Consider the following 25,050-nt stretch of genomic DNA (forward strand, 5'->3'; position numbering starts at 1 on the left):
CCTGGCTGTGTAGCATGACTGTATGGCAAGAGATACATACACTACATTCCTTCAGGCTCTGGCTCTCCAGGTCCAAGGACAATCTAGTATTAGATTTAAATACGGCTAGACAGGACTGGAAAGAGATAGGTGGTGACGTAGCCACAGAGTCTCTGTAGGGCAGCTCGAGCTTCCCAGTGCCAGCTCACATCTTGGTTTGTTTGATCACGAATGAGTCAATGGGAGGAGAACCTGCTCTTTTAGGCGCACCCAGGGTTCAGAGTGGCTTTGAAGGAAAGGGTTCTCTCTGGCAGGACTGCAAGTCTGTGATCCTTTTTGCATACATAGACTCCCATCCTCAATTCAAATGCCTTGTGAGCCCAGATATGGTAGCAGTGTTGTGCTGGGTGTTCTTTAGCAGGAGTTGAGTAACCGTTTAGAGAAACCATTGGTGTTGAGAATGGCTGCGTTCTGTGCTCACTGTTGCTTTTGGTGGGCGAGACAGATGAATCCCAGTACCAGTTTGATCCTAACCTCTCACTGCTTCCCTGCTCCAGGCTCTCTGTGTCTGTTAACCAGAATGCTGACACCGGGTTGCACTGCTTAAAATCCAGCTTAGAGTTCTGCTTTAAATTCAGCATTTTCTTTTTCTTACTGGTTTTTTTTTTTTTGAGCTACATAAAGGCAATACTAGAAGGACAGAACAAAGCATAGGAGACACAAGCACTATAGAAGTTGCTTTGAGTTCTCAGTACAAAGAAACGTTACAAAAATTTCCCACGCAAATAACAACAATACTGTGCTATAAGTTTCCATTACGGACCTGTGTTCTTGTCTGTGATCTGTAGAGAAAAGAAAAGCATTGCCACCGCCCAGGATAGGTACTGCAGATCACTTCTTCCATTTTAATAAATGAGGATGGTGGTGGTTTTATCTTAACAACCCTGGCTTTCTGCAGGTTACCTAAAGGAGGGCTTAATGCTTTAGCAGAATTGCAACTATTGAAAGAGTAGCACACACATTACCCAAAACATAGAAGCGCTTCTACAGCTGAGAACCAGTTAGTAATGAGCACTGTGTGGCTGTTACCTGAAGTAGCAGGCTGCTACATCAACATCTACGTCTAGCTGTTTGCAGGCTGGCTTCCTCATTGCTAAGTAGAAATCTTGAATATTGGGGTTTGGTTTTGTTGGGAGGAAGAGGGGTTAAGATAAATTTCCCAGTCTGTTCGTAACAGCTTTATATCTATTCGAATGCTTGTGTTAGCTGAATTTATAGTATGATTCTAGAGTTTACCAATATCCTGTGTATTGTAGTTTCTCTGGAAGTGTGTAATAAATATAATCAGAATCTCTTTGTTTAAAAAGAAATCTCTTTTTAAAGTTGCGCTGCCTCTTTCCATGCATTCATTGTGAAAGCTGCCAGAACTCTCAGACTATAGGAGCACAGGGACATAAGTATCCTATTCATAAAAATGATCCATTAAGGGAAAGCCTTTCAGATCCTTTAATCTGTGAGAAATTGGTTAGCTATACTGTCAGGCATATGTGCATCTGTATCTGTGTTCGACTTGGAAGTAGCAAACTCTCCCAGTACAGCTTCACCTTCCTGGAAGGAAGGAGGAAATGGTGCGATGACTAAATTATCCTCTTTGAGAAAGATTTTGGCTTCGAGAGCCCCCATGAAGGTAGCAGTAATAAGGCATCATTTGTTCATAATACAAGCAAGGGATTAGGTGGGGATTCAGTAGACTGGTAATAGGGATTTTCAGTAGCCCCTCGGTGTGTGATTGTAGCTCAGGTTTACATGGCTGGAGCGTGAAGCTGTCTGGTGCCTCTTCTTGGCTGCGGGAAGACCAGGGTGGTAGCCACGCTCTGGCAAGCATCTGTTGGTTCCCTCACCAGAAAACCAAAATGACAGGACTAGTGTGGTGACTTCTTTAATTCCCTAGCCCTTTTCTCCAGGCTGTTTTGTAATTAACATCCCAAAGGGAGCTGAAGACCTCATTAAGTCAATTTTATTGAAGGGGAGTTTTTTAAAGGTCTGCTTCCAGATACCAGCCAGTAGGCAGCACCTCGGTGAGCAGCACCTTGCTCTGCCACCCAAAGCCCAGGAGCTGGGCTGAGGGCTGGGTTTCCTCTGCTAATGTATGTTACAAAGTTCCTTTCCCTCAACAGGCCAAACCTCAGCTCTGAGGAAACAAGAGAATTCCTTGCTTTGTTTTTGATCACATTCAAGCAGCTCTGCCTCTCTGGCCACGCTCATCTCTGAGAGCTGTGGCCATCACCATCCCCTTGAGCTGTCCAACGCTCACAATGCATCCTTGTGCTCCTCCAGTGCAAGCAGCACAATCCCTTGAGACCGGCTTATAAGTAGCTCGTGACGAGTTCCAGTTCACATAGTTCAATTAAATCCCTGTTAATCTTGTTCAGACCTAATTTACTTTCATTCTCATACACACACTCCTCTCTGCTTCAGAGGGATTCTGTGAGGTTCCCTACTGACAGGAACTGAAGAGCCCGAGGCCATCTTTGAAGCGGAATGTTTGCAGAGCAGCCCCCTCGTCGAGTCAATAAGCTAAGATTATTTCCCAGCCTGTCTTGAAGAGTTTGAAAATACTCCTTCAGTGCCTGGATTTTAGGGAGGGTCAAGGCTGGATCTGATGAAGCTCGAGGAGAAAATAAGGAAGCTGTAGGAGGGAGGACCTGCTCGGTATCTTTCCCAGGGCACTGCTGAACTGTTCCCCTGTGTGCGTGTGTTAATTTTTGGGCAGTTGAGAGCTGGGGTGCTGGACTTCTCTCCTGGGAGCCACTCTTACATGCTGATACTTCTTTCAGGCAGAAGTTAATGTTGTTCGCAGCCTGTGGCCTGCAGGGATTGAGATGACTGTATTGATTGAGTTGTTTGTTTGTTAATCTCATGAGGCATCAGAGACTGACTGCAGAGAGAAAATGGGATGATGAATGGAGAGAGCTGGAGTACAGAGTATGGCTGTTTGGTGATTAGGTTGATTGCCAGCTTTGGCACTGGGGAGGGATCTGACCATCCTCCTCTTCCTCATCCAACCAGAAGGGATGATTCAGCTGGGGAGCATTCCCTTTCTCTCTGGCAAGTGACAACTGGCTGTAATCAATGTTTGCATTTATTCTTAAATTGGCAGTTACTGTAGGTCCAAGATCCTGCTCTTCTTCTCTGGTAGTTTGTGGCTTTTGAGCGGTTGTTTGTGGGGATGTTTTCTGGCTTTTGGTATCTGGCCAGTGTGCAGTAGCTTGGGGCTGGCAATTGCAGGGCAATGAACTCCACTTCCTGCCTCTCCCTTGAAATGCAGCCGATTTTCCCGTTTCATGTTGATTCTTCCCAGTTTGTGGCTTTTCTGTCACTGTAATTCATCCCCATGCTCCCTCTTGTTGCTTCCACCATTTAGGCTCATGCCCAGTGCAGTTCCTCTGTCCTTGTAGCCAAATCTTACATTGCAGTGACAGACAGTGGGTATCACCTGCTGTTATAAGGACTGATACAAATTAAGAACACATGGAGAAGCATCCAGGATGGAGAAAGGTGTCCCCTTGTAATCAGCCCCTTCAGCATGTTTCTCTTCCCTGATGATTTTTTCAACCAGCAGATGTAACTGCTGGGGAAGGACAGCTCTCCTCTTTGGGAGCCCCAGGTATACCAGGAAGCTGTGCCATGCACATCAGCCTACGCCTGAGCCACAAGGAGTTAAAACGATCAAACACTGTGCTTCTGAGCTCTTGTGATAAGTGAGTGCTGTGGTGCTGTGCATGCTTCACACCGCCCATTCAGATCCTGCTCCTCGCCAGCACACACAGATATGTCTTGCGCAATCCCAAACCTCTTGCAGTGCTTGCTTCTCTCCTCCAGCTTCCCTGGTTTCATTTAGTGCCTGGAGGCCCCGGTGTGGCTTTGATGCTCCTCGCACCCTGCTTGCTGGAGGCGTGAGCAGCCACACACCGGGAAGCCGCGGTCCTGCTGAGGACCGCAGCAACACAGAGCAGGTGGTTGGAGCAGAGAGGCTGGCAGGTTCCTCCGTGGCTTGAGTCCAGCCTTTTTGGCTGGTAGGTACAAGGTAAACCTGCTTTGGATCACATCTGCTTTGCTTTTTAAAAATACTTGTTGCCTGGCTGAGGTCTCTTGTCGCACTTGAAGAGCTCGGCATGCCAAATGGGGGATGCTGTGGGTGGAGGGGGTTGAGGGGCTCGCATTTCTTCCTGTCTTTGGCTCTAGGCAAGGAGCTGTGTCCCTAGTACTGTACTCTACTGGAAGTCCTGTTTACATGCTAAACGCAGCCTTCCTTGTTTGTGAAACCTGCACTCTGGACCATCCCCATGTTTCTTGCCAGAAGGCTGTCCAAGCCTCTGAGCTGCTGCCCCGGAAGTGTCAGGTTCAGCCAGTCCCAGTTCATGGATTGGGGCCACAGAAGGCATCAGCTCCAGCTTGACACGTCTCCTATTTTGCCCAAGCTGAGGCTACAACCTCAGTGTCCCTGGCTCCAAGGCTGGTTCCTACTGCCTTCCCCTTGGCTGCTGCTTCTGCAAAAGCCATCCCGAGCTCGCCATTCACCTCAGCCAGAAGCCGGAGTCCAGAGTACGACAGGCACCAGCGAGCTTACGCAGGGCAAAGCCGCTCCTTCCGCTCAGGGAACCGGCTCCAGACACTTCCCGCTGTTATTTGTGCCTCTGCTCTGGCAGCGCGGGCAGGAGCCGTGCTGGAGCGGTGCTGCCGGCATGGGGCTTGCAGGGTCGTGTCCCTCCGGCTCCCTGGGGCAGCTCTTGCACATCGGTGTGTGCTGGGGGGGCCAACTGGACCGTGGCTGCTGGGATCTGCGCAGGAGAGGGTCCTCATGGCTGTGGTCCCCGCAAAGCAGCAACTTGTGATGCTGTGGCAGCTCCTTTGGGTGGCTGAAGCAGATGTCCCCAAGCGTGAGGCCTCTGTGGTGAAGGGAATCGCCGAGGGAGCAGTTTTTGAGAGAAGGGGAGAAGCTGCAGCCATTTCTGCTCCCTCCCTCCTCCCCGATTTAGCTCACTTTAAACTGAGCATGGATCCAAACGTCATATGGTTTAAATTTTTCAGATTCAGACTTTGGCCTCCCTAGCCCGTCCCTCGCTGGAAGGACCAAGGCTGGATGATTAAGGGGAAACACCCTTGTGTCTGCTCCGGCTCCGTTTGACGCAGGCTGCAGCCGCTTGCGGGCCGCTGAGCAGCCGGGTGCTGGCAGGGAGACTGCCTGGGACTTCTCTGTGCCCAGGGGATGCCACAGCCCCCAGGGCAGGGTCGCCTGGATGTGGCTACCAGAGCTTTGCACTAGCCAGCCATCCCCCTGCTGCTCTGTTAGCAAAGCAAGCTGGAACAAGGGCAATAAATCTCACCTGGACAAGTTTCCGTGGGCTTTTCTGAACTGTTCTTTTCTATTGATACTGAGATTGGCCAAAAAGCCGAATTTCCACCGCTGGGAAATGCTAACATTTTGTGTATGGCTTTTCCACTGAGCTGAGGTAAGAAGCAGAAAGTGTCGGATTTTTGCCCAAATGAGCTATTCCAAGATAGCTAATTCAGACGGCATCAAAACGTCATATTTTATCAGTCAGAAACCTGACGGAAAATGTTGTGCCTCTATCAAACATGCAAGTAATTTTCCCCCACAGCTGGTGAACTTCGTGCCTCTTTATCAAACATCTGCACATCACCAAGTCAGTGGTTCCCCCCCTCCTCGCCCCGCCCCGCTTTCCCCCAGGGAATTTTGCAGTTCCGCTTCACAGCTGGGGCCACCTCGGTGCTGGGGCTAAGAGCCCCTTTTGCACAGCAGATTATCGTCGTGCTGAGCGACACGATGGGTCCTGAGGTGTCCTGAACCCTCCTGGTGTTTTCTTCTCGCCTTTTTATACTACAACCTGCGGAACACTGGTGTTTGCCGCTCGGCTCCTGCAGCCCTGATGCTCAGTGTGAGAGAGAATGGCCAGAAGTAGCATTTCTACTGTGAAATATTGCCAAATGGCTCATGCTACGGGAGTTCCTCTGGTTAATCCCCCTTAGTAAATCAGCTCCTGAGCTCATAACTGCAGCTTCCCTACCAGGGCCAGCAGTGCCGATCGTTTGCTGTCACACACCCACTATTTGCAGGGCTGTAAAGCTCAATGATTGTAAAATCTCAGGGCAAAAGCTGTGGCTGCTTCTGCGTCTGTCCAGCATCTTAAACGTCAACCATTATATTATTAATAGTAATAATTAGTGCAAATATATCTGGAACTTGCAGTGAACAAAATGCAGCTAGCCTCGGGAACAGAATCCATTAGACAAAACTTATTCATGCTTGCCAAGGGGTTGCTTAAAAATAAATCTGGCTGGAAATGAATAGATGTTTTGTTGTAAATCCACAGCTATGTTGGAGAGGTCAGGACTCAGATCAATAACTGGACCCAAACAGCACCCTCTTATTTCATAGGAAGATTTCAGGAGCCCCGTGGAGCAGTTTGATCTGCACACTGGGAGGGGGAAGGAGCCTTGTACTTACCTACTCGTGAGCGTGACAGCACTCTGCCTGTAGTAACTCTCATTCTTTTTCTTGATGAAACTCATGTAAAGCAAGAAGGCGCAGGAATAGCTAAGCACGTCTTGATTTCTTGTTAGAGTATCATTTCAAGACATGCTGTAATAACTAAGCCACCAGAAATATTCAGCGCTACTGGTTTTTAATTTGAAAGTACCTGGTTTTCAGTTTCTGTAACCGTCTTCCTCTCCCTGGGATGGGTTTATGTCAGTGCTATTTAAAAGTGAAGATAAAGAATCATCTCAAGAAAGTAAGTTTCAGAGAAGAGACTGAAATCTCTGGTTGGTTAAAAAGAAACGTATTTATGAATTAGACTGTTTAAAGATAAATACTTGGAGCGGGGCAGGAGGGAAAGGAAGGTGGGCAGCTGGGGGGGGTGCGTCAGGCTGAGGACCCCACGGCTGAGCCAGGGATGCACTGAGGTGTGCTGGGTTGCTTAAACCTAAATGGTCTTAAATCACATTATCACCAGCGCTGCATGTTTAATGTCAGAGTCTTGTAAGGGCACATTCCTGAATCTGAGCCCAAAAGATAAGAGGCTGGTTTTGGAGAGTATCTATTTGCCATTTTAAATTTACACGTTGGCATCTTCTTCGAAGAAGAGATTATGTCGTGGACTTAGTCCAGCGTGTGAAAAGGCACGGTGCCTTTGCTGTTTGCCTTCCAGCAACAGGCCAGCATCGCCAGAGATGAAAACTACCATTGTAGGACAGCCTGTAGAAAGGGAGTTGATTGCAAAAGAGGAAAACAAAATTCAAATATTTATAAGTCATAATTGCATCTTAGATTTGGGTCTGGATCCAGTAGAGGCTGAGTCATCGTAACCAGCTCACCCGGGGCTGGGGCTGGGTCCCCGCTCCCCTGGGCGCTCTCCTCTCCGGGGCTGTGGGAGCGGGTGCCCCAGGGATCAGGACGGAGATGGGAGCGTCCCCGTGTCCCTGTGTGGGCACAGCGGGGAGAAGGTGTGAGGGACCCCAGGTATTGATGTGCCCCCCCTCTTTGGCCGACAGTATGCCCTAAGTATTAATGTATGAGTGAGCAGGGCAGCACCCCGGGACTGCCCCACACCGTGTGGGTAATTCCTGAATCCCACGCCAGACACTGGGTCTGGGAATGCCTCCCTGCGCATCCCCACGCCAGGCTGGCGGAGGGGGTGGCTATGAATGAACACCCCCAAAAAGCCTCAGGACAAACCGGGCTGTGGTTTGATGCTCCGGCAAGGAGCAAACAGGGCTGCTACCCCCAACGCAGCCGCTCCCCAGCACCAGCCGCCCCATGGGTGCTGGGGGAGCTCAGCACCCTCGCCCAGCCCTGGGAGGGAGCCGAGAGGCAGGAGGGAAAGCGTCAGCCCTGGCTGCTTGTGTAGGGACCTTATCAGCGGGCAGCTCCTCCCAGGGAAGGGCCCCTCCACCATGTGCTGGCCAGGGGTGATGGATCGGTGCGTGCGTGACTCCTTGTTCCTGGTGACTCATGGATTTGCTGGCCTTCGCCAGTGCCATGGGAAATATTTCTTTAATAACTCAAAAGAACAAGGCAGGGGAGGGTGGGAAACAGAAAGAAAAACTCCGCCACATAGTTCTCTCAAACTTGTGAGCTTCCCACATTGTTTCTGAAGCGTCAGGTCTTGCTCAGCATAATGAGGGTTGCAGAAATCCCCAGTGCGTCGCTGTGAGGGGTGGTCGGAGGGTGGGCAGGGGGTGGTGGAGGCAGTGCTGGCTGTGAAAATACAGCCCACGGGTTGCCGGAGCCAGCTGGCAGCCGAGCGTGCCTCGTAAGCCAGCCGAGTGGGGGTTTCAGGAGTGGACTGCTTCACCCCGTTTCTTCCTGGAGGACAAAGTGGCAGGGAACACCTTAGTGGATGGCTAATGGGGGAGGTGGGAGGGCTGCGCCGCGGAGCTGGTCAGGCAGCCCCGACGGGCTGGGTGCAGGCATCGGGGCACCCGGAGCCTGACCCGCATGTGCGCCCCAGCACCACTCCACGCCCACCTGCTCCCAGCGCTGGAAGGGGAAGGTGCTGAGGAGCAAGGGGAGGAACGGCTGGAGCTCTCCGTGTGCCCACCTGCCTGAGCAGGACTCAGGGGGACCCACACCTCACCTGGCCCTACGTGGGGTGACGCTGCCAGCCAGGGACCAGGCACCCCAGGAACACCGGCAGCTCCTCTCTGCCTTGTTTCGGAGGCTGGCACCGGCTGCAGGGTGGCACCGGCCGGGGCATTAACCCAAGAGCGGGGCAGATGCCCCAGTGGGACACAGCCACCGCTGCCTCCCCAGGGCCTCGCAGCTACCCGGGCGGCCCCAGGAGGTGGTTTATCATTCCTTGCTTTTCCTCAACGCTCAAGTTTTGCCTCCTCCCGAGTTCAGAGATGGAGGGGGTCGCAGACTGCAGCCCCCTGGGTGGGCGAGGTGTCCCTCCCGGGGATGGAGATGCACAGGTTCAGTGCAGGACGCAGCCAAGCGATGCTCCACCCGCTCACCGCGCGTCACATCTCACAAAACCAACCCCAGACCGGCCGGGTCCCGACCCCCTGAACATCCGTTCGCTGTCACCGGCCCCGGCTGCCAGGTGACCGCCACAACGCGGCGCCGACCCCCGCGCAGCCCCTCACCCGCGGCGCCGCGCAGAGGCGACCGCGACCGCCGCTCCCACGCGTGTCCCCGGCGCGACCAAGCGGTTCCCCCCCCCCTCCGCGGGCCGGGAAGCGCCGGCGGAGCCCCGGACGGGGGCGGCCCCTCGCTGCTGCGCGCCCCGCGGAGCCCGGCAGCCCGGAGCGCTGCGGCCCGAAGCCTGCCCCTTAAAAACACCCACCCCGCCGAGGGGAGGGGCTGCTGCCTTTTTTTCCCCCGTTTCCGGTTTGCTGCCATATTCCTCTTTTTTTTTTTTCTATTTTTTTTCCCCTCCCCGTGGGTTGCCCCCCCCCCCCCCCCCCCCCCCCGCCCCGCAGAAGGGGTGAGCGGGGGCGGGCGAGCCAGCAGCGCGCCGGATCCGCGGCGCTGCGCGATGCTGCTGCCGGCGGCGCAGCCCTGAGCCCCGGCGCGGCTCGGCCCGGAGCGGGCACCCAGCGCGGCGGCGGCTGCGGCGGGGGGCGGCGGGGGGCGGCGGCCGCGCCCCCGGCGCGGAGACAAAGCCGGGACCGAGCGCTGGAGGCGAGCGGTGGGGCCGGCCCCGCTCCGCGCACAGGCGGGAGGTGAGCGGGCGGCGGCGGGGGGCGGCTGTGGGGCCGGAGGGGGGATGTCCGGGGGTCCGGCTGCGGGGCCGGAGGGGGGATGTCCGGGGGTCCGGCTGCGGGGCCGGGGGGGGGGATGCGCGGGGGTCCAACCGTGGGGCCGGAGTGGGATGCGCGGGGGCCGGCCGTGGGGGCCGGCGGGGGGCTGTCCACACTCGGGTCGAGCTGGCTGTGGGTCGAATCGGGGCTGCTGGCAGTTTGGCGAGGAGGCTGTGGGTCCAGCCGAGGGTGCCCAGGCTCCGGTGGGGCAGCTGTGGGTCCGGTGGCGGGGAATGCCCGCGGCCGGCGATGGGTCCCCACAGGGATGCTCGCGGTCTGGCTGTGGGTTTCGGTGGGGCGGCTGTGTGTCCAGCGGCGGGTGCACATGGTGTGGTGGGGCAGCTGTGGGTCTGGCTGGGGGTGCCACTGGCCGGAGGGGCAGAGATGGGCCCGGCCGGGGGTGCTGAGGGTCCGGCGGGGCGGCACCGCCTGCCTGCAACTCCCCTTTGTTGTGATCAGGGGCTGTGGGGGACCCCCGGGAGTGCAGGGCGGGGACAGCCGGGCTGTATGTAGGCCAGGACATGAAATATTCATCGCCCCCCTGCTTTGATGTCTCCTGATCCGCTTCCCTCGCCGTGTTTGCTCACCCACCGGTAATTCAGGGGCTCGTGTCCAGCCCCGGTGGGCCTGGGGGGCCGTGGCCGGCCAGGCTGCTCGCTGTGCCCCTTGCCGGGGCTGGCAGGCTCCAGCCTGCAGGGGGGCTGCGGACCCCCGGTATGCCTGATGAAAGGCTTTATCCACCCGGGAAGTTCCCCCGTTGCAGCCTGGGCAATCCAACCCCCTTGTGTGGCAGCGAGCGGTGGCACTGGCCTGTCCCCGCTGCCCCTGTTACAGCCCCCAGTGCCACGGAACAGCACCGTGGGCTTTGCCCTGAGCCACCCTGGGGCCGGGATGGGCTTTATCCCAGCTGGCTGCCGGGGGGCCATGCGGGAGCTGGGGCTGGCAGTCCTGGCACCGTTTGGGATGGGCATGGGGGGGGGCAGCCTGCGGGGATGGGGCCCACCATGCAGAGCTGCCTGTGCTGGGGACAGGGCTGGAGGGGGGATGGCATCTCGTGGCGTGGTCCTGTCTGGCACCAAGCATCGTCTCGGGGAGCTGCGCAGCCTCCTGCAAGACCCGCTGGAAATGAGCAGGGATCTGCCGCATCTCCCCACGGTCCGCTGGCCCTGCCCAGCACGCTCCTCCCGCCCCGGTGGCTGCTGTGGCAGCTGCCAGGGCTCAGCCCCCTGGACTTGGGGCCGGGAGGTGACTGTGGTCCTGGCCCTGGTCCCAGTGCCATTGAGCAGCAGTAAAGGTTGTAGGTGGCAGGGCGTGAGTTGTGCTACCCTGTGTGCACCGCTGGCTTGCCCATCCTGGCTCCCCAGGACATGATTGGGGCTGCCTAATGCAGCCAGGGGTTCCCCCAGGACAGGTCCCACTGCCCCGTGGCATTAGGAGCTGGGGGCAGTGGAGGGTGCAGAGCCCGGGGGGGTCCTGCCCTGGGCGGTGCTGCCTGCGCGGTGAGGATGGGGACAGGACAGCACGTACCAAGCAGCGCTGCGTGCAGACTGAGCTGCGAGAAGGTGGCAACAAAAGACTTGATTTTTCTTCCTCCTGCCCAGCTGGTTCTCCCCTGAGGAGGAGGTGTACAGCAGGAGGGAGCAGGAGGGCTTTGTCGCTCTTCTCTCAGCCAAGGGGATACCCGCTGCCAGCAGCGACTGCTGCATGGGTGGGAGAACCGAGTCACGGCAAACCCTCCCAAGGTCCAGCCGTTAATGGTGGGAAGCCATTTGTCCCGGCCAGGCTTGGAGACCCCCCTCAGCACGCAGACATCAACACGTGCCCAGGCCCCCTGTGCAGCACGTGGTGGTCAGACAAGGGCAGGGGGCTGGCAAGGCTTTCTGGATAGGCATGAGGATGGGGACATGCAGGGGGACATCAGCAATCTTGCACTTTAAAGCAGCATCCTTTTTGTTATTTCCACTGTGGGGCTGCTCCTGACACCTCTGCAGCCAGCGAGGCTGATCCTGGGCTGCCCTGGGCTAAGCCAGCTGTTCTGCACCACTTCGTGCTGGCTCAGGATCCAGCCCACAGCAAAACCTTGGCTGCTCGGTGTCTCTGAGATGAGTCTCGTGTGCCGGCTCCCCGGGGAGCCGCGTCTCTGTAATCATTAGCCAGTTAATGCTCATTTGTCAGAGAAGGGCACCTTTGCTTGAAAGATAGAGGGTCAGTTCCTGGTTCCAAGCTTTGACCTGGGAGCAGCAGGGCAGAGACTCCTCCAAACACCTCTCCTGGGTGGCTTTGCCAAAATGCAGCCTGATGAATTTATTATTATTTTTTTGGAGACGGGGTTATTTATGGGCTGGCGCAGCAGCAGCAGCTCAGGGAAGTCCAATGTTCCCTGTCTCGATCGTTAGTGGCCTTGCAGTGCTCCCTGTGTGATGGAGATGCCCTAACGATAGCTCTGCCCTTTAATGACTTTGTGCTGGAGTGATGGAAAATCATGGAGGTACCACAGGGAGGCAGAAAGGGCCGTCCCGGCCCCTGGCAAAGGAGCTGGGGGACGAGTCGAAGCAAGAGCTGCAGTTCGTGGTGACTGACCTATGCGGAGGCTCTGATGCAGAGAGAAGAGGCTCCTTTGCTTCCTTGGTGGCACGGCGAGGACATCAGCGGTCCTGAGGTAGGGACAGCGTTTAGCAACGTGGGCAGCTCCTGGGAAGGAGTGTCGTTTTGCCAGGCTCACTGAGGTGAGGAGGGGATGGACCAGGGCTCCTGTGCCTCCAAAATCCAGCCTGCCTCTCCCTGCTACTGGTACCAGAATCGTGCCTGGCCTTTGAAATCATCACGGAGCTAAAAGTCTTATCTAGTGAGACCTGAAGGTCTTGGTCCATAACCTCTCATTTTAACAACCAGCAAATGCCTGTGACATCTCGAAAGGGAAAAGGTAGCAGCGAGCAAACAGTCTGTGCCTCCTCCCAGCAAGTCTAAGGCGGACAAACCCCCTGAGCACCACTGGGACACAGTGCTGTGCTCCCGGCATTGCTGGGGGAAATTTGAAAGCCTATCTGAAGCGCTATTGTTTCCTGTACTGTCTATTTTGCAGCTCGGTTTCCAACTTGTTCCTTTATCTCTCGGAACAATTCCCATCTGAGCTCACTTCCGCAGCACTCCACATCTCGCCCCAGCGCCCGCCTGGAGATGCGGACAGCGAGCATCCCATCAGCAGACAGTGGCATGGCCCCGTGCTGCTCCATGCAGGAGACATCCCTTTAATCCCAAGCCCGGCGAGCAGCTCCGACCTCTGGATGGAGATAACCATCCTTGCAGGGCTGTTCCTGGGACAGGAGCGTGGATCGTCGCTGTTGCCAGTCCAGGCTCCTCAGCTGCCTGTAGCTGTGGGTGGTGCGGACCAGCTCCCGCGGGGCTCGCATCTTGCTGAAGTTTCCGCCCATCAGCAAAAGAAAATGTGCAGTGTGTCGTGGGGCTATTTTAAAGCAGGCCTCAGAAGAATAGCAATGCCTTCAGCCCTCATCTTTTAAATGGGCAGCAAGCTGTGAGATAGCATGGTATATTGTGTGCTTAGGAGGAAAAAAAATATATATATAATTAATTGGCTGAGCATGGATGGCTACATCAGCGTGGGCTGCAGTCGGTGCTCAGGTGCATCCAGGCCCCCACCTTGGCCCCGTGTTGGCACGGGCAACGTTGGCGCTTGCTGCAGCGGGAACCTGTGCGGCTTTGCACATGCCTCTGCACACGCACGCTTTGAAAATACAGCCCTGAAACAGATTTCAGGAACAAATGTGGTTTGAACCTGGGCCAGGAACCAGGACCTGCAAATCTGCGTCTTGCGCTGACTTCCCTTCGGGCTACGGATCTCCTGGCTGCCCTCGCTGCGGAGCGGGGAGCTGTTTGGGAGGGCAGGGGGTGGCAGGGCTGCCGTGAGGCGTCAGCTTCTGGGCAAGGGGGGGTGGTCACTGGTTTTAATTCAGACCTTCAGTTAACCTCCCCAAGCCCCTTGGCTCCAGGCGGTCTCGGTGGAGATGCAGCATCTGAAATACCTGTTGGCTGGCGTGTGGGACTGGTGGGATCGCCTGGAGGAATGTGGGGAACAGAACTGCCTGGGCGTTTAAGGCAAAAATATATGAAATGGGGCACGTGCGTGGTGAGCCTGCCCTCGCCTCGCAGCCGGGGAAGTAGCAGAGGTTCGGGCAAGGCGTGCAGCCTGGCACGCGTGGGCTGCCACGCTGGGAGGGCGCCAGGATGGCTTGGGGGGCTGCAGCGAAGGGCGAGCGGGCTTTGCTGGGTCACTGCCTCTGCCCACGTGTGATCTGGTGACACTTGTGACTCGGGCTGTGCTGTGCTTCCTTCCCCTTGCTGCAAGTTTTGGAGGCTGGCCCTGAGTTTCCCAGCCCCATCCCATCCTTGACCTGTTGTGGTCTCATCCAGTGACCGTGAGGTTTTGGCTGGCCCCAAACTTGCCGTGTTAGGGCTGGGTGGATGGAGGAAAACCTGACTGCATGCTGCAAAACCAGCTTCCACCCGGTGTGGCTGCTCCCAGCCTTCCCAACCGTGTTTGGCAATCCCGGCCATGAAAAACCTGGGCAATGAGGGTAAAAGCTGACAGCTGCATTGTCCCCTCCACCGTGGGTGAGGTTAACATGGCCAGCCTGTCCCAAGCCATGTGCCCCTTCCCACGCTGTGCCCTGGTTTGGGGGTAGCGTGACAGGGTCAGGTCGGTGCTAAACAAATCCCAAAAATGTCTTGCCTTGGAGCACCCTTTAGCAGGAATTTGGGGTTGGAGGTGCAGCACCGTGTCTGGGTTTCACTGCTCCACCTTGCTTCCCCACTCGGTGAGAAGCACTGTGTGCCTCAGTTTCCCCCTCTCCCCCCTCCTTCACCAGCATCAGCTGCACTGCTCTACACCATGCAGGTGCCATGGGCAAAGCTCTTCCTTAGGCAGGGCAAATATAATCTTATCTCTGTTAAGTGCCACCACCTTCCTTGGCCGCAGCGGCTTTCGAGGGCTTCCTCCCCAGACCGTGGCCCAGCTGAGCACTGGTCTCCCTGACCGAAGCCAGCCCTTGTGGCTTGGTGGCTTTGCAGTGCCACCGGGCTGCAGTTGGTGCCAGCAGCAGCAGGGTCGGGAGGTCCTGTCCTGGGCTCTGGATGCTCTCGGGGCGGAAGCGTGCGCTTGGTGACTTCTGCAAAACAAACCCACACGAAAAGGCTGTCAGAGTCACTTCCAGCTTGGACAGGCCCTTTCCTTCCCCTGCCCATCGGGCAAGCGTTGGTGGGGAACCGCTGTGCCAGGGAAGGGATCGGCACGGCTGAAGGGGAGCTGCTGGTGAGCACTTTGCTGTGCGGGGCAGGGAGGGTGTCGGGGGACAAGGAAGGGTGCATATGTAGCTGCAGAAGTCACTGTGACCAGGATGAGTTTCGTGCTCCAGCATCATGGACAGTTGAGTTTGGAAGTGCGTGGGGTGGAAAGGCTCGAGGTGCTGGGACCGGTGTGTGTGGCTGGGGCTGGGCAAGGAGGGCAGCACGTGGGGAGAGCTGCCTGCCCACCCCGGCTGCTTGCACGTGTGCACAGCCATGTGTGGATGTGCATGCACACGTGTGTACGTACCCTAATCTGAGCCCTTCTTGGTGCTTCGGGGATGGGGATAGCTCTCACACTGTGCTCTGGGTGGGCTGTGCTGAAGCCACCGTGAGCTACAGGTGATGGAAAGCACAGGAGATGCTCTTTGTCCCTTCATCCCATCCCTGCAGGCTCTGGTGTGGTTATTTTGAGTAGGAACAGCAGCACAAGCGAGGGCTGGAGAGATGCCACGGGAGGCTGCAGGGTCCACTTGCAGCTTGTCCCATGCCACTGACTGGTGTCGGCAGCGCGGGGCTGGTCCCGTCCACCTCACCCATAGCCCATCTCCACTCCCCACCACCGCTGCAGCCAGAGGTGCGCGGAGCCCGGCTCCCCCCTCCAGGAGTGGCAGGGATAAAAGACACCAGCTCAGCGTTTTTCTTTGTTTTTCATCTGCTCAGGCTGTTTATAGTGAGCACCGTCTGGGGCTGCACCTCCTGGCCGGCTCCTCTCCCGGCAGCTCCAGTGGAGCTGCTGAGCATCCCGCTCACACTGGGAGAGACCGGGGAATCGGCACAGCTTTTTGGATATAGAAACGCTGTCCGGGGCTGGCTGATCTTCTCAAGACCCTCCCGGGTTGCTTCCTCTGATGCATCCGAGCGAGTTGCTTTGTTTCGGTGGTGCAGATGGGAGTGGCTGTGGAGACCAGCATCTCCTGGGGCTCAGCCACCAGTGAAGTCCAGGCTCCCCAGGCATGCCTCGACATGGGGTCTGATGGTGCTGAGACCAGAGCTATGGTCCCAGGCTGTGCCAGCTGCCACCTGACGCATCCATGCCTGCTGAGGTGAAAGCGGAGTCGAGCGTGCATGGCTGGAGGCTGATCCTGATCACCCAGCCTTGACCTGCAGCCACCCGCTGCCCCCATAGCATGTGTGCATTAGGGCCGGTGGCCCCACGGTTCTGTGGAACACATGGTTTGTGTCGGGCACATGTCCCAGAGTCCCAAAGTAACCCAGGAAAATAAGCCAATAATCAGCATGAGTTTGCTGTGTGGGATCCTGCTTATTCATTTGAAACTGTTCAGGAGTCTGTGAAGTGGGAAGTGTTGAAAATTGCTGATGGAAGACCCCTGGCCTCTGCTTGGCTTCTCCTTCTTCATACCCTCCCATTGCAGTGAGCCCCAGCACGCATCCTGCCAGGTCCCTGTGACTCCTGGCCGGCAGCGGGGTGATGCACGGGGTTTGTGTTGAGGGTGCAGATATCCACCCTGCATTTTCCCTGTTTTACCAGTGAGCTTTTCAGTTCCTGTTCCATGTCAGGAGGTTTGTTGGGGGGGTTGCCTGCCATAGGAGTCCTGCAGGACCCCTTTGCGGGGCCGGTGGGGCTGCGGCTCCAGCCCCGGAGGGCTGGTGTAGCCACAGGGAGCTCCTCTCCTGGCTGGACTGGATGGGCTGGTTTCTCTGAAAGTGGAAATGTTTTAACAGTGACGCCAGTGTGGCCAGGGGTGGTTGTAACTTGCTCAGATCTGGAGCTTTTCTGCCTCCTGCCGTGTTCCTTGCCCCCTTCCTCCCCCTGCCCTAGAGATTTGCTGCCTGCCTGCTCCGCTGTCCTTGCCCTGGGGTGAAATTTCTGTGGCACTGTTGGGTGCTGTGGGGTGCGGCAGCCCTCCAGCTGGGGCACGCACAGGTGGCAGCACCGTTTTGGCCGGATCTGAGCCACCCATGAGTCACATCAGCCTCCTGCTTCCCCAGGAGCCGGGTGCAGGGCAGGCTGGGTGCTGCGCCACGGCCATCCCCGGAGAGCAGCCAGGGCAGATGGACCTCTCCCTCTCCCCCAAAAGCAGAAGCAAACTCCATTTCCTGGAGCCTGAGGCTGGCTGCGCTGGGAGACGTGCTGCAGAAATGGGGAACAGAAATCCTCCCTCTTGCTTGAGAGGCCAGCTTGTGTCACCGTGTCTCCATCACCCCTTCCAGTGGGGCTGATCCCTCACCCCGGTACTTCACCTGGAGAAGGATGGGAACAGCACTGATGTGATGGGGCTGTGGGAAACTGGAGAATTAGGTGGCAGGCAGTGGGAGCTTGTGGTTGTCACCATGCCCATGGTCTAGTATTACAAAGGCATGTTTTGAGGGACACGGAATCCCAGTGCTGGGCTAGAGGGCTCTTGGGGAAGCATCACTCTGCGGCTCCAGGCAGTCCCCGTGGCCAGGAGCTCTGGCTCCTAGCACCGGCTCAGCTTGACATCAGTGCTTCCCTGCCCAGCTTCGGCGCTTCCCAGCCCCACAGGCACTCCTGCCCTTGGAAGCATTTTCTTTCCTTCTCCTTGGCAGGCGGAGAGCAGTGCCCTCATCACCTGTCTGGGAGAAGCTGGCTTAGGGTTAACGCAGGCCAAAGGCTTTGTGTGTCTTTAGAAAGCATTTGCTGGAGCTGGTTGGGCAATTCCTTGCTTTGGCTGGTGTCCTGGTGGGAATGCTGGAAGTGCAGGCTGAGTCAGGCTGGGAGGCACTGATGGGCATCCCTGCTCCAACCCAGAGCTGCGCCAACGAGGTCAGGCTGCACAGCACCCGGGCAGCTTTGAGCATCTCCTGCTGGAGATCCCACCGCCTCTCTGGCCCCTGTTCCCGTGGTGGACCACCCTTGTGGTGAGAAAGCTTTTTTTTTCCCCCGTCTCTAATTGCCAGGATGCCGAAGGGGATGCGTGCTGGCTGGGAAGCGAGGTGCTCCCCGCTCCCCTGTGGCTTCCCTTTCTCTGTGCGTGCAAGCAGCAGGCTTGGGCTGGGTTTGCAGGACGCGTGTGTTTGTTCTCCGCCTGTCCCAGAGCTCTCCCAAAGCGCTCATGCATGGATAACAGGGGACAGTGGGGGCTCCAGGAGCCTTCAGTTGACTTTTATCAACCCCAAACACTTTCTAGCAGCGTCCTGAAGCCAGGGGGTCTCCTTTGGACCAGGGCATGGGGCTGGCAGAGCTGTGGAAGCCCTGATTTTTGGAGTGGCTTTGCTGCTGCATGGAGGTGGACAGGAGCGGTGGGGCACTGATGGTTGCCCACACTCCCTTGTTGGAGCAGCGGCTCCCAGTGCAGCCCTCTGCAAGGGGCTGCAGCTCCCAGCACGGCTCGGTGTGATGCAGGGGTGTGCCAGGAGCTCCCGCAAGCTCTGCTCGGTGACATGTCTGGCAGGAGGGGCAGCTGCCAGCTCCCTCTGGAGCCCTCCATGCTGCTCGGTGATGTATATTAAAAACCACTGCCGTGGAGGCAGCTTTGAGTGTGCAAAGCTTTGCCAGCTCCCAGGAACTTGAAGCGTGGGGCTGTGAGTGGGTGAGCGTCACAGTGGGTCAGCCCAGGCTGCCTGCACCCGCACGCCGGGGGATCTGAAGGTATGGCCCCATCGGTACCCAGATCTGCTGCAATGTGGGGATGGGGGTGTGACACCTTCCCTTCTCCCATCCCTTGGGAGAGAAAAAGGCTTAAAACTGGGCGCTCGGCACCAGCAAGCACGACTTGCCGTGCATCCTGCTTGCTCCAAGCAGCCAGCTGTGTTATTTCGGGGAGATAAGGCTTGCGACTTTTTCTTGCCAGTCTTACACTGTCAGGCTGCCTCTGGCCTCGGCTGGTGTCGGGGTGCTACAGGGATAGCGGGGGGCACTGCCTGCAGCTGTGTGCAGCTGCAGTGTTGGGAGAGCTGCTGCCCATCACCCCGGCAAGCCAAAATCTGCCTGTGGAGGGGCTGGCCCTGCCCCATGGGGAGGGCTTGAGCTCCCTGCATGGCTCCCCCTCTGTGTGTTTGGTGTTCCCCAGTTTCTTGGCCAGATAAATATCCAAAACCTGATTTTGTGCTTCTCAGGGGTTTGTTTTGGTCTTCTGAACTCCCTGTTTTGACACATCTTTTGGGGAGGCATTTTGCATTGCTCCTGACCATGACTCTCCCACATGCTTGGGGGGCAGTGAATTTGGATGGTTGATTTAATTATCCTTTCCCCTTTTGTGACCCACTGGCCCCTCCTAGCTTGAGCTGTGGAGCTTTAATTAAGATGGTTTTAAATTTAACGGGGGTTGACAGGGTCAGATGGGAGGGGCTGGGACTTACATGTGTGGGGAGCGTGTAGCCAGGCCCCCGTGCAGCAGCTGTGCTGCCCTCCTCCACCAGCGATTCCTTCCATCTGGGAGAGGTTCCCATCAGCTGTGGGGAGCCAGGGGAGGGCTGGGGTGCCTTAACTCAGGTGCCTTCAACATGCAGTTGCTGGGCAAAGTAGGGGTCCCAGGAGGGCATCAGGGTCACCTGCCTGCAGCTTCCCTGGTCCCCGAGTTGGAGCCAAGAGATGAAGTGAGCATCTCTGCATCTCTCCAGTTTTAGGAATCAGTGCAGGTGAGAAACGAGTGCCCTTGCGGAGGGGGAAGGCTGGAGGCACAACCCAGGCGTGCCCTCCTTGTGTCAGCTGGGCAGGGAGAGGATCTGCAGCATCAAACCCAGGTTTGTGGGGCTGGGGGAGCAGTTCCCCCATTTCACCAGCACCTGGGACTCACTGCAGCAGAGCTGATGCCAGCTGGGCAGAGATGTGCCTCTGTGTTACCCCCCTTGTACCAGGCAAAGCCCGATGGCATGGGACAGGGGCCAGGAATTGCTTTTTCCATGGGGAATGCTGTGCCCTGCTGTGTTTGGTGGCGGGAGGGGATGGTGGGCTGAGCCGGGGCAGCGAGGCTTTCCCCGAAGCACTGGGGCTGTGCTGCTGTTCGCTGGCCCCAGCCGCGATGCTTTTCATGGGAAAAAGCAAAACTTCAGTAGCATCCCCTGGGACCAAGGGGGAAACTGCTGCGTGAGTGTGTCCGGGGCTGCATTTCCTACCGGAATGTGGGGAGGGAGCAGGAGGCAGTGCAGGGAGGGGGGACAGGGTGGTGGCTCTTGGGGTACCACCTCGCCGTGCTTACAGCAGGGCCGACCAAGCAGCAATTCATCACCCCCGGCACGGTGGCCAGCGTCTCCACCATGTCGCCGTGGTGTGGTGCCATGGCACTGACCCTGCTGGCGGTGCTGCCCTCACAGGGGGGGACAGACGTGAGGGACGGCGAAGTGCCCGTTGGCTCTTGGCTGCCTGCCTGCCTCCAGCTGGGCATCTCTGGCTTTAATGGCACACCTCAAAGGTGCCTTCGGTTTGTTCTGGATGGATCTGCCCTGGCTGGACCCCAGCCCTGCTGGGAGGGGGTTGGTTGTATGCAAGGGGGGATGGAGTGGGTCAGGGTGGGTTTGAGATCGCGGCTCCCTGCTCCTTCCCATCCCCGGGAGCTGCTGCTGCGGGCTGGGTGCCGTGAGGCTGCTTTGTCTCGCCTGCCGTCCTGCATGCTTCATTTTTCAGTCTGGCGTGAGACAGTTGCTGTTATTAATCTTGCTGGGGCTTTGCAAGCCGGGGACGTGGCTCGGCTCCCTCTGGCAGCGGGTGGGCACTGGTGCCCCTGGCCCCTCGCCACCTCTCCCCCACCACCTCTCCCATCCCGTCTGCCAGCAGGGATGCTCGGTGCCCACCCAGCTTCTCAGCAGCCCCAAGGACAGAGCCTGTTTTGCCGGAGAATTCTCCCTCCCCAAGGCTCCGTGTCTGGTGTTGGGCCCCAGCCTGTCACGGCATTTCCCAAGGTTTCTGCTGCCTCCCAGAAGCCGTGCTGCTGTGTTTTGTCTGCTCCCAATCACTGTCTTTTGTTAGTGTCTTTGAAAAGAAGATAAGATCCTTCCCCTTCGCCACCAGCCCCGCTATCAGCCTGGCAATACCACAGGCATTGTATGGATCCTTGAGAGAGCAGGGTGCAGTGGAAAACAGTCCGAGCGGGACTTGATTGAGAGCAGCCGGTTCCCCTCCCTGTTGCCTTTGCAAGAGCATCTCAGCCGTGGGGAGGTAGGGCAGAGGATGGAGCCTTTCCCCGCATCCCAACTTGCCATTTCATTTTTTGGGGGGGAGAAACCCTGGGGATACGAGTGTCAGAGGCATGGGGATGCTGGGCAGGTCAGGCAGCATTTCCAGCACTGGCAGGGGAGGACGGGGATGTTGCTGTCTCGCGTGCCGTGATCTGATCAGAGCTGAGTTGTGCAGCCAAGTGTGCTTCATTTTTAATTGCTTTTGGAGAGGGGAGGGCGGGGGTGGCCTCTCGCTGCAGCTCTCCTTGCTGCAGCCTCTGGCCAGGGCAGGGTGCACCCTTCCCTCCAGCTGCAGAGCCCAGCAGCACACGGGGACACACGGGGGTGGCAGTGCTGGCAGATGGCCTGAGCCCGGTCACGGCTGTGCCAGCGATGCGCTGTGGGGGTGGCAGCCCCCCAGCCGAGCGAGTGGCAGGGCTGTGCAGGGCTGCTACCATTGCAGCCACCAAATACCCAAACCTGGGAGCACGAGGGCTGCAAGCGCATCCCTCTGCGCAGGGACCTGTCCCTTCCCCCTCAGAGGACCTCGCACCCCACTGCCCGGGCACGTGGTTGGCACCAGCCTGAGGAGTATTTGGGTTTCCCTGGTGGCTGTTTTGGTCCTATTTTGTCTAAACACGCCCATGGCCGCACAGCGTGAGGCCAGGAGCCCAAGTGGCACAGCGTGCAGGGGTGGCGGGACACAGGCACCGTGTGCGTACGTGGCTTATTTGTATGTGCTGCAGCCTGGAGTTGAGTCTGCAGCTTCCCCCACCTTCCATCCCGCTGTGCAATTATTGCCAGCGAATATTAGTCAAGTACAAATTACAAACCATTCAAAGTCTTAAAGAGCTGTCAATCAGCCGCTGCTTATTATCCTAATCAAATGCACTAAAAATAGTGACAAAACTTATTAGTGGGGGGAAGGAGAGGCCATCAAAATAAACCTGCGGTGTGGTCCATCCTCTGCGTGGCAGCCACTGTCCTGGGCACCCCCTCCCCAGGAAGAGGGACATGGGGCAGGTGCCTGGCATCACGCTGACCCCACGGAGGTTAACTCGGTAGTTTCCACCACCGCGCTGCAGCGGTTGCGAGGTTAACAAGGCTGGGGTGTGTGCTGTGGGGCTGCGTGCCATGATCTGGGTAACGCACAGGCCGAGCAGATCGGGGCGGGACGGCTGGGGCAGGGTAGGCTGCGATGGCAGCCAGCGGTGCTGGGGGAGCGGCAGCGCTTTCTCCTTTACTGCTGGTCTGTACGAGCCCTCTCCTCGCTGCACCTTCATGGCTGAAGGCCCTTGCGTAAAGGCAGGAGGCTGTGGCTGGTCTCGCTTCCAGGCTTGCTCCCAGCAGGGTTAGATCGCAGGGTAGCGAAAACCTGCCTGCCCTGTACCCATCCGTCTGGGATGTCCCGTCCCCACCCCATGAGATGTGAAGCCTGGGGGGACAGGAGCCTGTTGGGATGCTGCGCAGGGCTGTGAGGCTGGGGGGCTGGATCCCCTCTGTGCCAGGCAAGCGGGAGCCCCTTGCTGAAGCCTCTGCCCAGCGCTGGGTGAGCAGGGCCGGCTGGAGAAAGATTTTGCTTTTGGTAGGTGAGAGGGAAGAAAGGGCAGTTCCTGCAGGACCTCAGGGCTGGGAGGGGGTGGCAGAGCCAGGCTGTGGGGCCATGCCCTGCTCTACTTTTAACCTGAAGCTCTGCCCCAAACCACTGCAGCTGAGAAGCGTCCCCCCATCGTACACTGTCCTTTTTGAAAAAATTGGCTAAAATGTGCTTTTCTGGCTGAGTCAGGGCGCGAGCAGCACCAAGTGCTCCCAGACCTTGTGCTTGGTTCATGCCGTAGCATCTGTCTGTGTGTTGGGGATGGAGAAGGTGACTCTCATATGGGGACAAGGTCCCCAGTTGGTGGCCAGTGCTCCCTGCCACCAGTCCTGCCCATCCATTGAGAGGCAGGGCTGGAAATGCTGGTGTGTCTGGAGGAACCAGCTTCGCTTCCCCCCCAGAAAATCCCTCGGTGGGCTGGGGGTGTCTGCGCTCCCCTCCTGCCCCGGGACATCTCTGGGGGTGGCTCCAGCCGCCTCCTCTCCCATCCCCGGGTGGGTTTGATGAAGTGGAGCAGAGAATCGTCCCCTCTTCACACATGAGAGATCAGAGCGAGCGGGCGTGCGCTGCCGGCCGTGTGCTGGAGGGATGGCAAGGAGGAGGAGGAGGAGGAGGAAGGCAGCAGCAGCCCAGGGTGCCAGAGGCAGTGCGGGGGGAGAGGGCAGCGGGGTGCGGGGCTGGCGGCGGGTGCTGCGGGTGCTGACGTTCCCTCCGTCTGGCAGGCTGCGGCTGGAGCTGAGCTGACTTCGCCGGCGGCCCCTCCCCACCCCGCGGCGAGGCTGTAGCCAGAAAGCACTGGTAAGGCATCTCCAAAGCACTGGTAAGGCATCTCCGACAGCCCGGGGAGGGGGGACCAGGCTGCTTTGCTGAATGAACCCACCCAGGAAACGGGAAACCCTCCTGCCCCCCTGGGGGGGCTCAGATCTGGGGTACCGGCTGCTCTGCAACAGCCAGATTTGGCCCTTGAGCATCGGTGGGTGGGTTGGGCGCTGGGTGCAAGAGCGAAATGCAGACCCCTCCCGTTGTCCTGCCCACCCCTTGGTGGTCCCACAGCGTGGCCGGCCATGGGGCAGAGCTGAGGCCTCGCAGCTCGCCGCCGCGGTGGTTTGCAGTTTGCCGCTGGCGCTGACCCCCGGAGCGGAAAGCAGGGGAGTTCCTGCAGGCTGCGACGTGCCCGGGGTGCTAATCCCCGCTGCAGGAAAGCTGCCTCCGTACGCTACGCTGCCTCGCATCAGTCAGAGGCGAGCACCTCCCGCTGGCCGCACTCCAGCCCGCCGCTGCCGCACAGACCTCGGGAGGGGAAGGCTGGCTGGAAGCCGAGGCACTGGCTGGGATGGGGAGCGGTGCTGAGCCCCCCCCATCGCAGCATTGTCAGGTGTGGAGCGGTGCTGAGCCCCCCCCATCGCAGCATTGTCAGGTGTGGAGCAGTGCTGAGCCCCCCCTATCGCAGCACTGTCAGGTGGGGAGCGATGCTGAGCCCCCCCTATTGCACTGTCAGGTGGGGAGTGGTGCTGAGCCCCCCCCATCGCAGCCCCCCCATCGCAGCATTGTCAGGTGTGGAGCGATGCTGAGCCCCCCCCATCGCAGCACTGTCAGGTGGGGAGCGGTGCTGAGCCCCCCCTATTGCACTGTCAGGTGGGGAGTGGTGCTGAGCCCCCCCATTGCAGCACTGTCAGGTGGGGAGTGGTGCTGAGCCCCCCCATTGCAGCACTGTCAGGTGGGGAGCGGTGCTGAGCCCCCCCTATTGCACTGTCAGGTGGGGAGCGGTGCTGAGCCCCCCCCATCGCAGCCCCCCCATCGCAGCACGGTTGGCTGGGAGAAGCACGGGAGCAGGGAGATACTGGCTGGACCCTGGCGGCTCTGAGCGCACCTGCAGCCTGTCCCGTGCAGGAGCACTGTACGTGAGGCACCGGTACAGCACAGCTGTGGCCGTGGGTATCTGCAATCTGGTGCTGGGATGCTGTCCCACAGCTCCCAGTGATGCTGCTGGGATGTGCCCATGGCTGGCCGGTGGGTTCACCCACTTCTCTGTCCCTTGGCTCTGTGAGGTTTCGTCACCCGCTCTGCTGGAGGCAGGGGGGGGTTCTCTCCCCACCGGCAGGGCTGGTGCACAACCCCCCCCTCCTTTCGCCCAGGACCTGAGGGCACAGCACATTCCTGCCATGATTAATAACTCCTCTGCCAGGTTCTTGCACAACCCCTGCATCCTT

General features: G+C 58.1%; 1 protein-coding gene and 1 long non-coding RNA gene across 4 annotated transcripts in view; one reads left to right on the plus strand and one right to left on the minus strand.

The window, feature by feature from the left end:
* Positions 1 to 663: 663 nt before the first annotated feature.
* Positions 664 to 8,650, minus strand: LOC308071124. Its single transcript, XR_013930994.1, has 2 exons — positions 8,531 to 8,650; positions 664 to 8,368 (listed from the first exon to the last, which is right to left on the minus strand). It is a non-coding gene; the product is annotated as an uncharacterized lncRNA (long non-coding RNA).
* An 861-nt stretch (positions 8,651 to 9,511) lies between these two features.
* The window catches only part of SRC (SRC proto-oncogene, non-receptor tyrosine kinase), a 30,128-nt gene continuing 14,589 nt past the window's right edge, over positions 9,512 to 25,050 (plus strand). For 2 of the 3 annotated variants that reach the window (XM_080406024.1, XM_080406026.1), the window contains exons 1-2: positions 9,512 to 9,729; positions 23,563 to 23,638. The gene's annotated coding sequence lies outside the window, so the exon portion shown is untranslated. Of the gene's footprint in view, positions 9,730 to 9,776; positions 15,134 to 23,562; positions 23,639 to 25,050 lie in introns of those variants that run through there. The other variant, XM_080406025.1, reaches the window with a different exon arrangement.

This window comes from Falco punctatus (assembly GCF_963210335.1).
Source record: "Falco punctatus genome assembly, chromosome: 10".
NCBI lineage: Eukaryota > Metazoa > Chordata > Aves > Falconiformes > Falconidae > Falco > Falco punctatus.